The following is an 18,047-nucleotide window of genomic DNA, read 5'->3' on the forward strand; positions in this document are numbered from 1 at the left end:
GAGAATACAAAACTATGTCTTACAACTCTCATCTATGCAGCAAATCAGAGTTGAACTCTAAAGTGAATAAGCTGTTTAAAGTGTTAATTATGGTATTAGTTTGAAGTAGAGAAGACCGGGGCTAGTTGGCTTCAGGTTTAGTTTTTTAGCTCTGTGCATTTCTGGGTGAACTATTTTGAGGATATCAAATTAGACTTCAAAAGAGTATGAGTTTGGCAACCATGTTCAAGAGTCAAGTATTAAAAAAAAAAAGATAATTGTTGGCCCAAAAAGGCCTCCAAAAAAGAAAAATATGTCCCAACTTACCCCGGGCCGAGGTTATTTGCCTATACTCTCACATAAAGTATCTATTTCAAGCGCATCTTTTAAATGAATCTTGATAATATTTATCCCACAATATTTTTTTGACATTAACTTTTATTGCCATTAAGTCGATTGAATAGACATTTCTTCTACAAAAATACCATCAACATCATTTTTTGTTACATTTTTAGAATTTACAGACCTGTTTTCTTTTATAATTTCTCATGTCTGTAGATCTGTAATTTTATATAACTTAAGTGAATTTACGGCTTATGCAAAAAGTTATAAGTTGGTACATGTTGCCAACTAGCCCCGCGATCATTGTGCCAACTAACCCCAAGAGCATTTTGCTCACAAAATGGCTTATAAACCCTAAAATACGCGAAATATTGAGAAACACAAAATGTGATTGGTTAGAGTGAACCATACAACACCTACATCCATTCGAGTTTACATGTAGCTAATGCTATTGCTTTTTAAAACTGAAAAAGTAATGTGGTTACAAAAGTTACAAAATTAGTAAAAAAACACAAAATATCGCTATAATTTCTATGCGCATGTGCATGAAGCCCTGATACTACATCGTAAGATGAATTAGTTAAGTGGGAAGGTTCCATATGAATTTTGGAATATTCTTGTGTAAAATTTCAAAGTTAAACGCAGTGTGTCAATTTACCCCTGTGGCCAACTTGCTAGGTCTCCCCTATACTAAGTGTTTAACCTACTATCGATTAAAAAATTAACGTTTAGCAATCTTTTAAATAAAGTGCTTTTGGTAGAAATTGGGGTAACTTAGCACAATATACAAAGTTCACCTAAAATGTCGTTGGTCATCCAAAAGCAATACTTTCTAAACTTCATGCAAATATTTTATATAATCAGAGTTATTTCATACTTTTTTACAGCTTTAAATAATTTCTTGGGTAACTCAAGGTCAAGTTATTATTACAAAAAGGAAATTAAGCTTAATGTCTTGAGGATGTAAAATTTGCAAAGCTCACACAAGAGCACGCTGCTACAAACTATGGTGTTGTCCAATAACGATTTTTTAAAAATTGAAAGGAGAGCCTAACTTAAAACTTGGTAAACCATATTATTTTTTCCAAATTAGAGGAGATTGCCTTTGTCAAATATACCATTCAATTAAGTCAATTTAAATATTCTATTGGTAAAGAAGAATTACGTCATAATATGAACAATTATATTCATAGTTCTGGTGGAAAAGTAAAAGAATGTAAAGTCTTTCTGGGCCTGATTTAATCAAGTCATTTTTACATGGACATCCAGAGCTACAAATAAATTTGTGCTAAACATAAAAAAATCATCATCATGTTCCTCCAGGCAGCATATACAACTATGATGAAACAAATCTATAAAAAATAGCTTAAAAAAAAGCTTGGTAAAAAGAGGCAGTAAATACCCCTCAAATATAAGAAACACTTCTAAGACAAGTATTTCTATAATGATATCAGGTAATGCATCTGATGAAATTTTACCAACTTTTGTTGTTTATAAGGCTACTAATCTGTGGTCAACTTGATGGGTAGGAGGTTCTAAAGGAGCCAGATACTTCAACACTAACAGTGGATGGTTCGATAGAGTAGCTTTTGAAGAGCAGTTTCTTTCTGTAGTTTTACCTTCTTTGACATAGAAGTTAGGAGTTAAAGTTCTGTTAGGTGATAACTTATCCTCTCACATCTCTCCAAAGGTTATTGAAGCCTGTGAAGAAAATGAAACAAAGTTTGCTTGTCTACCACCTAATAGTACGCATATAACTCAACCTCTAGATGTAACTCTCTTTAATCCTTTGAAAACAGCTTGGCTTAATATTATCACAGAGTATAAATATTCACCTGCTGGCCGAATTAAGATATCTCTTGACAAACAACATTTCCTAAAACTTTTAAATAAGTTAATGTCTGCTGTAGAGCCAAATAGGATAGTAACTTACAATCAGGTTTTAGAAAGTGCAGTGTCTATCCAGTGAATGTCTATGACTTGTTCCGAATTTCGAGCAAGAGAATCTTATGATAAAGAAGTTCTAGAAGACAGCTTTATGGTTTTCTTAAAAGACAAATTTAAACCTTTGGAATCTGTAGGAACTAATAAATGGAAAGAAAAACTTTCTGTTCTTGCAGAATTAGGCTTTCAAAAATAGGGCTTTTGTGCTGTGTTTTGTTCATTTTAATTTTTTTTTTAAAAAAAGAAATCTTTAACTCCTTTCGCTAAAGTTTACCAAGATACATAGGAACCTTTTCGTATTTTTTGTATTTTTAATGAGGTTGGGATCAGTTTTCTTTTATCATAGCATAATATATTCTTTATTAACCAAAATAACACTAAAATTAATCGTTTGTTTTTTATTAAACTACCCTTTGAATTATTTTTCCTTCAGAAGGTATGAAAAAAAGAGGTTACTTTGCAACAATTCCAGACATATCATAAAGCTATTCTAATTTTTTTAATTTTATGCAAAGTTATCTTGAAGAACTACTTAATTTCTAAAAATAAATTTAGCAGTTAAAATAGAATTTAGACATCCTAAATAAATAATTCGTAAGTTTACATCAATATAATAGAAGTTTAAAGCAGATTTCTATAGATAAAAATTACAAATAAGTAAAAATTTGGTGCAAAGTAAGACACTTTTATGGTATTAATAAATTAGCCGTTAAAACAAGCGTTCGTAGAACAGTATAAAACATACTTGAATTTCTGGAAAATAGAAGTTTCTAATATTTTAACGTCGGCTATGAGGCGAAATTATTTCAAACTCAAAATAGTAATAATAATAGTAATAATAATAATAATAATAATAATAATGATAATAATAATAATAATAATAATAATAATAATAATAATAATAATAATAATAATAATAATAATAATAATAATAATAATAATAATAATAATAATAATAATAATAATAATAATAATAATAATAATAATAATAATAATAATAATAATAATAATAATAATAATAATAATAATAATAATAATAATAATAAATCTTCAGGTCCTTGTAAACACTTTTATCGACAGCGTGCTAAAACCTTTATGACAGCGCATTAAACAAACATGCAGAATACTTTCAGAATTAAACAAAATGAACATGCAAGGGTAAAATGTTGGCATCCAATCTTAACAGGAACGCTATAGCACTTTTATGTCATCACCAAAAATATTTATTTGTTGTCTTTGAAAAAATTGATTTAGCAATGTTCACCAAGTTTGATCATTATGACTCTAGACAGAATCATGTTCCCAGCGACATCTTTTGAGAATGCAATGATTGGCTAAGCTATGAGGATGTTTGCAATGATAATTTGGCATCCATTTTAAAGTTGGTATCAGTGTAACTAAAAGAACGACATTCAAAACTTTGTTCATAATCATTAAGTTCTTTTAAAAAAGCACTAAGAAGTTCAGTGATATTCAAATCTACAAAAACTTTGAGCTAAAAGTGTGCAACAAAGTTTTAATCATTTTTTGTGAGTGAATGAGACCACATGAATTTTTAACAGTGATAAAAATGTCTTTTTAGGTAAGAGTCTTTAAAGCAATATGCCTAATAAGTGCTTGGTTTTCCTTTTGATTTGATTCTAAAATTTAGCAAAGTAATTAAAGTTAAACTAACCTAAGAATATAATGCTTCAAATAAGCCGTAAGTTTATTAATTTTTTATAGATTTATTAATTTTGATAGTAATTAACTTTACAGACAATACGAGAGTTTAAAGAAACGATACCTGTATAGTTTATCACTGAACTAATTTGTACCTCGCCATTTTTAGCATAATTCTATTTGAATAGTTTTCGAATAATTATGCATAAATTGCTGGTGGACTATGGTCGACTTTTTAGGGAAAGTTTCATTACCAAGAAAATACCTCATAGCGAGCAAATGAATTATACCTAAACACTGTCATCGGAATAAACTCGTTGATGTAATTATTTATGTTTATGTGTTTTCTTAAATAGAAATAGATTTTTTTTAGTTAATTCTTAAATAAAAATTGTTTTCTTAAATAAAAACAGTCAGTTGTAGAGTGTTACAAATATAATGCTAAAACACTCTTTAGTAATTAAATGTTTGCTATATACAATTAACATCAAGTTAGTCAATTTTTAATGTTGTACCACCGATAGAAATATTCTTTTCGTGAGACAATGAATTGCTTCAAATTCACAAATATCTTTGGAAAGAGAAAGATCAGGGAAAATCATTTACAGTATTAACTGAAATGTTTGGAGTTGGAAAAAGCTCAACTTGCAAGAAAGTATGCAGCAGTTTATAACAAATGCTTTGAAAGAAATGTGTAGATAGATGCTGCGTTAGATATAATAAAAACCTCCCTGGCTAATATGTGCCTCAAACTTGGCCTTAGTGTAAATGGTTCTCAAGGCAATGCGTTTGATATTGAAGTAATCGTAAAAAAAATACACAGCTATTTTGAAAAAGAAAAAACCTTATATATTTTTTAAAACGTGAATAATGAAAGCATGAAGAGCCTTGAAAAATATACGTCTAATAAACCAAACGCATATACTTTGGTGTAATTGCAATCGAAAGAATGGTCTTTGAAATTTCATTGAATTCTAATTAATTCTTTTTCGCAACAAGATGTTCTTCTTTTCATGAAAAGCAATATTGAAATAAACAGTGACGAAAAACTTAAAGAAATATATTTCTTTATAAACAATAGCAACATCTCTTTGCAGAAATACTAAGAACTTTTTCAATCAAATCCCGCCATAATTCTTGATGAAGTCTCACCCACCGAAGCAGAAACAAAATATTACAAAAACATTACAAAACATTTCAAAACAATTTTATCATGACATTTCAAAATACTTGAAAATAAACGATAACCACATGATAACTAAGGCAATTGCATTATTAGTTAGTTATTCCTTTATAGATCAGCTCGCATAAAATTACATAGTTAGCCTGTAAATGCTATCAAAATATCCGACGCATGTTATCAAATAAAGGCTTTTTTCAACAATCCATAAGCATACTTGATACTATTCAAAACAATAACACTAAATTTTATGGAACTGAGCATCAAATAACCGTCAATACAAAACAAACCATGGCAATCTGTTTAAAAGATATGGGAAAATACAATGAAACATTAAAAATTTTTTTTATCAAATTGAAAAACTAGGCACAGATAATTTAGGAAACAATCTTCCATCAACATTAACTATAAAGTGTAACATAGCAAACTGTTTAAATAATATAGGAAAACGTAGTGAAGCTTTAAACATATTATCAAGTAATTAAAATACAAAGTAATATTTTAAGAATCAATAATCCATTAACATAACATGTCAAGCTGCTTAAATGAGATTGGGAGATATTATGAAGCTTTATATGTTTATAATCAAGTAAAATCAAGTTTAATCAAGTTGAAAAGTTAATAACGGATTATTTAGGAATCAATCATCCATTAACATTAACTAGATATAATATTATATTAAACCGTTGGAATGAAATACTTTGATTTATATATGATTTATTTGTGATTGTGTTATCAAAGTTAGTTTATATAGCAGTCTGTTTGGAAAACATTATGAAGTTTAGATAAGCACTTCAAAATATAGATATTTAAAAAATCTAGGGGAGAACCTTAATGAATGGGACGATTATTGAATGGGACAAACTCAGATTCTTATACAAGCATCGATGTAAGGATATTCAAATTCCTGTAACAAAGAGTGATAGAAACAAGAACTCAACTGACCGACTCATCCATCATATTGCTCTATGACCATAATGACAATTGATGTTATTCTGTTTTCGAATGAAAAAAGTAATTTTTAACAATGTTTTTTTTTTCTGATTTTGCAGCAATTTTTGAAGTTATGGAAAATAAAACTCCATCCTTAAATAGATAGCAGTCTCTAGTACTACAGTGAGTAAAACATTCAAGCTTAATTAATGGTGTTTTTGTTGTGACTAATCATTTTTGGATAAAGTGATGCGCATATTGAATGGGACAAAGTACTGCCTACTGAATGAATTTAACAAAGTATTATTTACAGCTCAGTAGAGGGATGCTGCAGTCCCTTACTTTTATCCCCATGGGTAATGGGTATTATTTACACACTTTTATACTGCAATATTTTACTTAAATAAAAATAACTAAATATAATATTCTAAAACGAGAAAGTTCTACTTTGATTGAAATTTAATTAGAGTTAAAATGTTTAAAGTTAAAAATATTTTTTGTGTGGTCTTTATGTATGTATCTATATATTTAACTACATTTACAATTACTAAACTAATTTGAAAAATGATTGAATTAATTACGTTTATTTTTAATTCTTTTAAGTTTGTCCAATTCAATGAGACATACTTAATGAATAAGACAAATGTCATGCTCTAATAAAACTCTCTTTTTACCAATAGCCAAATGCAAATCCAATTTTTTTGTTTTACTATATCATTGAGCAAGAGTCGGTGGTTATCAAACATATTTAAATATATATATATTAAACAATTTTATCTACGTTTAAAAAGCATTTTGCAAAAACTGTCCCATTCATTGAGGTTTTCCCCTACATTATGAAGTTTATAGCACTTTTAGGTACAGAACTTTAAAATATTAGTATATAGAAAATTAAAATTGAAGTTTAATTTTTTCATCGAAAGACAAGCATTTTTTGAAAATAGCACATATAAATTGCCCTCACGCTGGCAAGAAACCATGAATAATAGTCGCAATTGCATTAATTAATAAAGTTTATTAGGAGTAAGAAAAATTATTATTCCAAAAACGGTTAAAACTTTGCGATATACCAACATAATAAACTACAAACTGAAGAGTGAATACAAATGTTACAAGCTCTTTAAGGGAATCAGAAAAATATTAGGAAGCTTTAGAACTTTATCATCAAATTGTTAAAATGCAAAGTGATAGTTTTAGGAATCAATAATACATTAACAATGAATACAAAAAGTCACATAGCAATCTGCAATGTTTGGAAAGTTCCTTTTTAAAAGGATCTCGTTTCGTTCCTCGTTTTATAAAATAAGAATGCGTTCCAGTTCCTCATTCTTTGTTCAAAAATGGAACTCGTTACACGTTTCTCAAAAATTAGACCTCATTCCTACTTCGTTCCCTTTTTTAAACTTATTTCTACATATAAATGGTATTGATGATACCACATTTATGATAATATGAGAGCAAATGTATTGTTTCTTTATGAGAGCGAGGTTTTTTTTAACGTATTTTATTTAATTATTACTTTTAGAAAGTTTTTTTAACATTCTCGTGTCCTCCCGGCCTAGTTTGCCTCTGCATATACTTTATACACATAAAATTGATATATTAATTTCAGCTTGGAAGTAAAGTCTAAATTTTTATTTTACAAAAACATCACAAAGTTGTTATTGGAAAATAAAAAATTTAGGAAATAAGTAAAAAGTATGAAGACAAAGAAAATTTTAAACACCAACTTTATTTTATTTTATTCAATATCACTAATTTTTCAAATAGAGAGTCACCCAATATATGTCTTTTTTCAGTCATCACATTAGACCCTGTCGAAAATAGCCACTCCTCTTTTCCTAAAGAGCCACACAAAACACAATTTGCATCTATACCAATCCCTTTTATTCCATTAAATACAAAAAATGATCCGAACCCATTCCAAGGCAAACAATCATCTAAGAGAAAAAGAAAACATTACATAGTGTTAAGTATAATAAATACTTTTGCTGCATAGACTTATGACTTTAGTTAAGTTAAGGACATTAGTTAATAAACATACTTAATAAATAACAAACTTAAGTCAATTTAATATAAAATAGATAAAAAGTAACAGCATTTTGTTTTTGAACTATCAAAAACAACTTTATCAAAAAGCAAAGTTAAAAATTTTCAGCGAAGTATTACTTTTCGTTCTAGTTCCTCCAAAAAAAGAGTTAATTCTCTTTCCTGGATCCGTTATTTGAAAAAGAACCAGTTCCAAGCTTTGTTCCTCAAAACAAGAACTCGTTCTAGCAATCCGTTCCTTTTGGAACGTATTCTTTCAAACACTGGCAATTTGTTTGAAAGAAATGAGAAAATGAAGTGCTAGTAAGTTATCATGCTAAAAATACATAGTAATTTATCATGTTAAAAATTCATCTATTATAAAATTCAAACAAATTAATTAGGAATTAACCATTTGTCATTACTAAATTCCAAAAATATCAGAGCAATTTGTTAGAATAAAATGAAGAAACATTTTTAGAAGTTTATTGTGAAGTATTTATGGCGATATTTTAGAAATCAAGCATCTATCATCACTGAATTCGAAAAAAAAAAAAAAAAGGCAAATTGTTCAAACGATAACGCGAAAAAGATTGAAGCTTTTATAGTCTATTGTCATGTTGAAATATTAATAACTGATGTTTTTGAAATCCAATAAGATGCAAAATAGAGCATTGTAAAATGTTTAAGGTATAAGACCCCTCAAAAATCTTAAAAAAAAAAATTGTTTTTTTATATAATTTTGGCACGAAATTTATCGCTGAACACAAATTTCAAAACCACTTTTAAAGATTTGATTTAGTTCTTGAGATATCCAATGTTTCCTTTGACTGGGTAAATTTGGTCTGCATAGCAACACGCATAGCAACGAGTTTTTAAAGAGAATTGCGAGCTTTTTCATTATATTTCTTTTTATCTAATAAACTTTCTAAACAATGGGTAAGTCATGTGGAGTAAAACAAAGTACAAAAAGTAAAAAATCAAGAAGATTTCATGGAAATAGATATACCAGAAATTTGCTAAATGATTCAACTTTGCCAGTAGCTTCCTTTATTAGTACTAAAAAAGACAATCTTTCTTCTAGCACTTTGTTGAACTTATCTGTATCTTCAAAAAAAAATTGAAAAAATTGAGACACCACAGCTAAATGAAAACAGTTCTGTTGGTATATTATTGTAAACAGGAGGTAAATCAACTGAAAGCTATGCTGCTACCGAAAAAATATTGCTAAAATTAACAGATTGAATAAAGACTGATTATGAGCTAACAGATTATTGTCCAAAGATGTGTGAATGATGATACCCAAAATGCTTATCTACAAATTTCTGTAGTTATACAGTGACTTTCAAAAATATAAGGATAGAGTTTTAGTGATTACTTATTTCTATGCTTTAACCTATTGTTGACATGGAATTTTTATTTAGTGTGATTTATCAATTATGTTGCAAAAAATGTCTGCAATCTGGTTTAAATCTTTCAGAACGTTTTTCTAAGAAAAAGAGATTGAGCTCAATGTTATACATTTGGTGCTCTAACTGTTATGAAAAAATTGAATTCTATACTTTAAAGACATGCTCTGGAAGAAAAACTTTTGATGTAAATAATAGAATAATTTATTCAATGCGTGCATGTGGTCAAGGTTTTTCAGGATTAGAAAAATTTACATCTTTAATGAACATCCCTAAACCAAGAAATATTATGAACAATGTAATATTGGAGCTTGTAAATGCAATCTAAAAATAGAAATGGCTTATAAACTGTTTATAAAAAGAAGTATTTTTGCATGGAAAACTCACTGGAAATAGCTCTGTGTCGACTGGCTCTCTAAATGGAGCAGCATCATCTTTCAACACAATAAATTCAAGTAACGACTTCGCTTCCCGTTTCCAGTCCTAGATTGAAATGCAGCCAAAAGTGTGAAACAAAAAGCATTGATTTTTTTTTTAAGAAATTCACAATTTAAGAGTTTTCAATGCCTTTTTTTTTGCTTACAAAAAGAAAATATTTTATAAAACAATTGGTAACAATGAACAATGTTTCGGCTGAAAACAATTACAACAAAACAATTAAAACTGTCTCTGAATGTGCCAAAGTTGTTGCAAAAGAAACAATGGTTGATGCTGCCAAAGATATCTCTCAGTCTTCTTTAAATATTGTTGATACTGCAGTATCAGTTGATGGTAGTTGGCAACGACGTGGATTCTCTTTATTAAATGGAGTTGTTACAGCGATATCAATGAAAACAGGTAAAATTCTTGATTGCGAACCAATGAGTCGATCATGCAAAGCATGTAGCCTAAAATTTAAACTAAAAGAAAGTCATCCTACTGCATTTGAAACATGGAAATCATCACATGTATGTAAATTAAATTATCGTAACTCTGCTCCTAGTATGGAAGTGATTGGTGCACAAAGAATGTTTAGTCGTTCGATCTCACAAAATAGACTAAGATATGTAGAGTATTATGGGGATAGTGATTGTAAAAGCTTTTCTTACGTTAAGGATACTTATCCTGGTATTACAGTGTCGTTAAGGATACTTATCCTGGTATTACAGTGGGGAAGGAAAATTAACAAATGCTACAATTAACCGTCTACAAAATTACTACGGAATTGCTGATAGGCAAAATGTTAATGGTTTAGAAGGTATGAAAAAGGCCATACTTGCAACATTGTTTCATGTATCTTCATCAGCTGAAAATAATTGGCATAATCATTGCCCTGATGGTATCAATAGCTGGTGTCGTTATAAACAGGACAAAGCTAATAAAACCTCTACCTACAAACCAGGCACAGGCCTTCCACTCTCAGTTGTTAGCCATTTAAAACCTAGTGTTCTTTTATTTGAAAAGTTGAATATGATTCCAGGAATATATACTCTTCAAGGTTGTTCAATCATGAACAAAAAGCGTCTAATTTTTGCAGAGTATCAAAATCGGACAACATCAAAAAAGCAACGAAAAGTAGTTCGTGGATGCACAAAAAAAAAAAAGATGCAGATAATGACCAAGAAAGTAGACTATATGATCCTGGTTCATGTTCTTATAAGTAACTGTTTTTAAACTGGCACTTTCATTGAAAATTTTTGGTACAATTATGAATGTTATATTTAAATGCGTTTTTCTCAATATGTAAATTTTTGACCTCCCGGCCATCCTATTTCATTAACGGTATGTTCAATTTGCATGAAACTTTCAGCAAATGTTTATTGCATCTAGTTTTACATTTGGAACTAAAAGTTTTGCAATATTTTAAAAACTTCTTTATTTATACTAGCTTGATCTTAAAAAATTTTGTTTTCTTTAATGCACCATTTTAAAAGTTTCAGTGTAACTCAAATGTTTATTTTTTTAAAATAGTTTTAGTTCAGTTTGTAGACCAACATGTTATTAACCTTTTGCCAAAATTTCATACCCTAAATGCTTTCAGTTACTGAGATAGTATGACCGGGGGTTGCACAAGAACTTTTGAATGTTGACTGTTTTAATTGGTAACCATGATAACTAATAAAACTATTTTTTATTTTTTTTAAATGTTATTACCTAGTTCTTTCTCAGAATATAGTTGGTTTTTTGTTAAAAGAGTTATTTTAATTTAAAAATTTTTGAGGGGTCTTATATCTTAACAGCAACAAACAAAAATGAGGAAAAAGATGATGATAGATGAGCAATATGATGATAGATGAGGAAGAAGGATATTTGAATTTAATTAATCGAAAAATGCATAAAATGTTGAAAACTCATTACAAGGATTCAGTCAATAAAATGTCATTTAGAATTTTATCAACTTGAAGAAAATCATCTTCAAGTTGATAAAATTCTAAATGACATTTTTTTGAATCAATCATCCATCAACACTAAAATATTATGTTTATATTTGTAAGTTGCGTCCTTCTTGCTGATTTTAAATCTACAATGACATTCAGCAGGTTGCTTGTTTAAGAGTAGTTTCCAGAGTAACAGCGATAGGTCTACGAAGATTATGATATCTCCACCAGAAAACTAATGTATTGCCATGAAGTCTAAGCTGTATATTTTATCAAAAACTGCACCCTACATCACTAGATCATTTTTTTCCTTTAAGCTTATAGGTACTTGAAATGATGTTGTTACGTTTGGTACCAAAGCAGTTTGGACAATGCTGTACTTATAAATGGTAGTTTTTTTTTTATCTCTCAAGAAAACGCCGCATAGTTTATTTGAATCGGTGAATGTTAAAAGGGCGGAAGTCCAACAATGTAAACTTTGGGAAACTAAAAAAAGCAGCACTACTTACTCAGTAAATTTTTGTTAATGGTTTAACAACTTTTTTTTTGAAGGGGATAACGTTTTTCATTTTAAAAGCAAACATATTTTTTTATAATTATTTTTAAAGAACCTACTTGCTTTCTGCTGTAGACCATTGCAGTAGTTCATTATAAAAGTCAATATGGTCATGTGGGATATACTTATTACACTTTCTTAAGTCATTCAATTTAGCAGATTTTGTTGGAACCTTTCCATTTGGGTAAAGAAGCTGTTCTGGCAGGTTCACTTTGCTTTGAGTATTTTTTCTCATCATAAAAATATGTTTGACAATGCCATCAATGCCATTGATAATTTCACTGGCTTTACATTGACCTATGTTGTTACAATCGTATTGAAAATGGTGAAATTTGCTTATTGCAAACTGAGTTTGTTGGCTTCTGGGTTTACCTATTGTTTCGATTGAGGTAATGTTTTTTTTATAGTGAACTGGCCACCAACTTTTAACATCGCAAACTAGAGATGAACTCTCTACATCAACCACTAAAAACTTACTTTGATTACCACATTTTAATATAACTTTTTTATTTCATGAATGCTGTACACTCTGTCATGCCTTTTTAACTCTCTTTTTATAATCGAAAAGTCACGGTCACTAGGCAAAAAGCTGTGCCCTCTGATTGGGAAAAATTATTTTACCTTTTTAATCCACATATTGTCAATAAGCGCCATAAAAAGTTTTAAAAAGCAATGGTTTTTATTTCGCCCCCCACAGTTATTGCCATAAAAGTTGCGTTCATCATACTCTTGAGAACAGGTAGACAGGTAGTGCAAAAGAAAGGAGAAAGTTTCATTTGGAGACTTTCTAGCCTGCCCCTTGTGATAAAGGTGGAGTGTTGCAACGTTTCTCTTCACATGATGAATAGAAAATACACTAACCGTTAACTGCCTTAGGTAAAGTAACTCTTGCACAGGTATTTTGGGCAGTGAAATGTTTTGCATATAATCTACGGCTAGGGACAAAACATTTAAGTATTTTTCTTCCCTAGCGTCCTGTACCTCATGTTTTATGGCTTGGTGAAATTTCTTTGCGCGTCTGTTATATACTGCCAAGTCAGTTACTGCTGCTTGCTTAGCAACTTAATTAAGGTGAGGTGATTTCATCTTTAGCTTTAGCTCTTCACATACGAAACATGTGTCTACTTGATGTTGCCCGAAACGTAAATGAAAATGCTCATTGTAGTAGTTATAATTTTTTTTTCATGAATAGTTCATACATTAATTTCACGTTCAAAGCTTCAGTCAAAAAATACCTTTCCTTTCCGCCATAGTAGATCGGTTTTTTCGGAAAGGAGTCTATGTGAGCGAATACCTTAGCTAGTATATCATGACTGGTAATGTAACTCGTATGTACTCGTTTCAAATCTTTAACTGCTTTTCCATCCATTTTTAAACCCCTAACTCTTCAAATCCTCTTTTCTGACAAAGAAAATATTGATAAAAGTTCCACAATGTCCCCTTTGGTGTACTCGTTCATCTCTGATCAAAACATGATACTTAAATTCCTTTTTGTTTCCGCTGTTACCTTTTCTTTTTCGTACAGTATCTTCATTGGCATCACGGCTATTTCCTTTGCTATCTCTTGAACCAGGCCTCTTCCTTTCAATATCCAAAACGTCAATTAAGCATTGTAAAAATAAATCCTGCTCATCTTTTGTATTGAACTGGCTGTAGAAGTTTATAAGTACATCATCGAGGTTGTCTTTGCCAATAGATTCAAAACACTTTCTTAAACAATTGAAAAAAATATTATGATGTAATTTTACTTTATAAAAAAAATTATAGGTAGCCTAGTCTAGGAAACAAAGTTTAAGTTAAAATACGATAAGTAATTGCAGACTACCCTAAAAATGTCATTCTATTGTGTTTGGCCTACAAATATTTACAACCTCAATAAGTAATCAACATTCTAGGTCTATAGGCCAACTATAAATTACAGAGCCTAAATCTGACCAAACTTTAGACAAAATAAATTTAAAATACAATATGGCATAGACCTGCCATGAAATTAAGAATTGTTGTGTATTATCTCTTACCTGCATGGGTCTCCGAAAGACTTTGCATCAACTTTTTGTCCCCTTTGGTTTTCATATGCCACACCAGTAAGCCTAGATTTCTTAATCTTTTTCCTTTTATAACCATCTGGGTTTCTTATCTTTTTTTTGTAACTTGTATGATAAAGCAGTTAATCAATTTTAAATCACTATTAAAATGATGAAACGTTTCATCATAAATTTCAAAACAAACACGCAATACGCTTAGTTTGTTTTGAAAATCGACTTACACATTCAATGTTTTTATTCAAAAATATAAAAGTACTTAACATTTATGAAGTGAATGTATATAAAATATTATGCTTTATGTTTCAATGTAAAATCAATCCGTCCTTACACGTTTTTAAAGATTTTATTACCTTAAAAACAAAAAATAAGTATACACTACGAAATGATAACTCACTCTTTGAACCCTTTTGTCGAACAAAATTCAATCAGTTCTGTATAGCTTATCGTGCACCCAATCTCTGGAACAAAATTGTTTTGCCTAATTTTGATTTATCAATTACCTTCCCAGTCTTTAAAAAGAAATTAAAAAAATTCATTCCCTTTAATGACAATATGTTGAAATACTTTTAAAATTAAGAAATTTGTATAAACGCGCTCTTTTGTTTTTTGTATTTTGTCATTTTTATTTGTCTATATCTATTAATGGCTTAAGTTATATTCTATTATAACTTTTTATGGTTCTGGCGACAAGATCATTAGATCTTCTATCAGATACCAAGTTTTTATTTAACCCTTTAACTACCGCTAAATAAATTGTGCCGACTATTTCCGGCGCTTGAAAATAAAAATAATACCATGCCGGAATATTCCGGCAGCTTTACATAGACTTTCTTATGATATTGGATTTGTATTACTTACGTTTTCAAAAATGTCGTTCAATAAAAAAGTTTATTCTTTGCAAGAGGTAATAAATTACTTTAGTAGTTTGGATTGTGACGATGATGACGAAGACAGTGGAGAAGATATTAGTGATGGTTCTCACGATGAGATTGAATCAAATATTAGCAATTTTAATGAAGATTATACTAATGTTGAACACATTGAAATAAATATTATCAATTTTGATGAAGATCGTGCTATTTTAGATGTAGACAACGAGAATATCAAAGAAATGGAAGTTGAAAGTCCTTTAGATTATCATATAGTAAATGAAAATCAACTCAGCAACCTTTGGACTTGTCCCAACTTTTTAAACAGTACATGAAAGCCTGCAAATGGTGAATTACCAACACTACATCAGTTCCTAGGTCAACCTGGTTTTAATGTTGAGATTTCTGACTCTAGACCAATAACAAATTACCAATTATTTGTTACTGATGATTTATTACATCATTTGGTTGTTCAAACTAATCTTTTTGCTCAACAATTTATTGAAACGCGCAGAAATATACCAAAACATTCCTATGTTCGTTTTTGGAACCCAACAACTCTTTCTGAAATGAAAAAGTTTCTAGGTTTGATCTTGACTATGGGTTTAGTTCATAAACCTGCTACACATTTTTATTAGTCAACTGATAAAATATTTCAAACACCTGTGTTTAATGCAGTTATGTCTCGTAATCTTTTTAATTTACTATTGAAGTTTTTTCATATAAGTGATAACCGAAATTTACCTAACCCTAATGATCCAAATCGAGATTATACAAGTTACGACCAGTTATACAGGAACTTTTTGAAAAATTCCAAAGTGTTTATACTCCAAATCAATGTATTGCAGTAGATGAGTCATTGTTACTATGGAAAGGTAGACTACTCTTCAAACAATATCTTCCTCTTAAAAGAGTCAGATTTGGAATAAAACTGTTTTGCCTATGTGAAGACTCTGGATACATGTACCGTTTCAGAGTTTATACCGGAAAACAAACTCCAACTAATGCTATTGATATTCAACTACCAGAAGAATGTAAAAGCTTCAATAATACTGAAAAAATTGTTGTATAGATGATGTTGCCACTTCTGAATAAAGGTTATACTATTTGGATGGATAATTGGTACTCTTCATGTAGGCTTTTCCACTTTCTGCACCACTATGGAACAACAGCATGTGGAGCAATTCAATCAAATCGCATTCCACTAGTTGTAAAAAATGCAAATGTTCTGACTAATGAAACTGCTGCATTTCGCTTAGGCCCACATAAAAAGACGTAGAGGAAGACCTCCTTTCTTAGTAAACACAAAACCAAGATGTATTGTAGAGTACAACTATAATATGGGTTCAGTTGACAAACACTATCAAATGTTAAAACCTTATTCAATTGCCAAAAAAAGTATGAAATGGTATAAAAAATTAACATTTCATTTGCTGCATATTGCCTTGTTAAATAGTTACATCTTATACAAGAAAAACTATCCCAACACTAAACTCTTAAAGTTCCAACATGATGTTGCTGCATCTTTGGTATTTGATGGTAACAATTCAGTTGATTTTATAAAAGAAAGAGAAAACGGGGATGCTCCATCAAGACTTAAAGAGAGACATTTTCCTGACACCTTAGTTCCTACTGCAACTTGGAAAAAACCACAGGCAAGATGCCGTGTATGTTCTAGAAAAGGTGTTCGAAGAGATGTCAAGACCATTTGCCCTTTATGTCCAGGCAAACCAGGCCTTTGCGCATCACCATGTTTTAAATTATGGCATACTGAAATAGAGTATGGAGATTAACTAGGAAACAACTAGCTTTTCATACTAATAACAAACATCTTGAAGCAGTGTTCTTATATTATGTGTATCTATTAACTGTAAAAATTGTGTTCTGTTTTTAAATTGTAAAAAATTTAAGAAATAAAATATTTTAAGTTAGTTGTTATTATTTAGTTGAACTAGTTAAGTCCATATAACTATGTAACTTTATGATATTATTTTAATAAAAAATACTAAATGTTTTTTCTTATTTTATTATATTTGCGACATCAACCTTTTTTTACATAAAAATAATAGTCATGTTATTTTGCTAAAAAAAGAAAATTTTAAATACAGTATATTTTTTAACTACGTAAACTGAACTGCCTATTTTAAAAAAGTTTTCGCATTAAAATTTCAGTTATTAATAATCGTTATTAAAATATCAAAACTTATAAATAAGAATTAGGGTTTACAATTAGGGTTAAATTAATCTATATATCACGGATTTTATAGCATCACGAAAGCATATATCTCGGATTTTGATGTATTACAAGAACATATGTCATGGATTTTGTTGTATTACGAGAGCATATACCACGGACTTTATTGCATTATGACTAATTAAATGTAAAACTGAAAAAAAAAAAAAAAAAAAAAAAAAAGACGTTGCAGCAGGACATGAAAACACCGTGGAAGATTTAGAAAAATTAAGGACACATCAACATCGTCCGAATAACTATTCTCGCACTGATGTTCTTTTTTTCTTAATAAAATAAATTTTGAAGTTTAGGTCATAAAATTTTTATAACATATAAAAAGACTAACTAGCCAGTTCACACAAGTCTCACATTTAAAAGCAGAGTCCGGGGGTGCGATGATAATTATTCATGTATTTGTCTACATTCTCATGTTTTTACATTCAACCTTTATTCGAAATCTTCAACTAATTTCATTTCATCATAACATTTTAAAATATTAAGTTTAATGCT

At 29.6% G+C, this 18,047-nt stretch overlaps 1 protein-coding gene and 1 pseudogene across 4 annotated transcripts in view; both read right to left on the bottom strand.

Annotated features, from left to right (window-relative positions):
• Positions 1–18,047, bottom strand: part of LOC149877356 (uncharacterized) — a 243,389-nt gene that overhangs the window by 11,576 nt on the left and 213,766 nt on the right. The window lies entirely within an intron of this gene.
• LOC149877359 (uncharacterized) lies at positions 12,446–16,479 on the bottom strand (annotated as a pseudogene).

This window comes from Hydra viridissima, unplaced genomic scaffold (assembly GCF_058129835.1).
Source record: "Hydra viridissima isolate aposymbiotic clone 2 unplaced genomic scaffold, HvirCarnegie_v1 scaffold_16, whole genome shotgun sequence".
Lineage (NCBI taxonomy): Eukaryota > Metazoa > Cnidaria > Hydrozoa > Anthoathecata > Hydridae > Hydra > Hydra viridissima.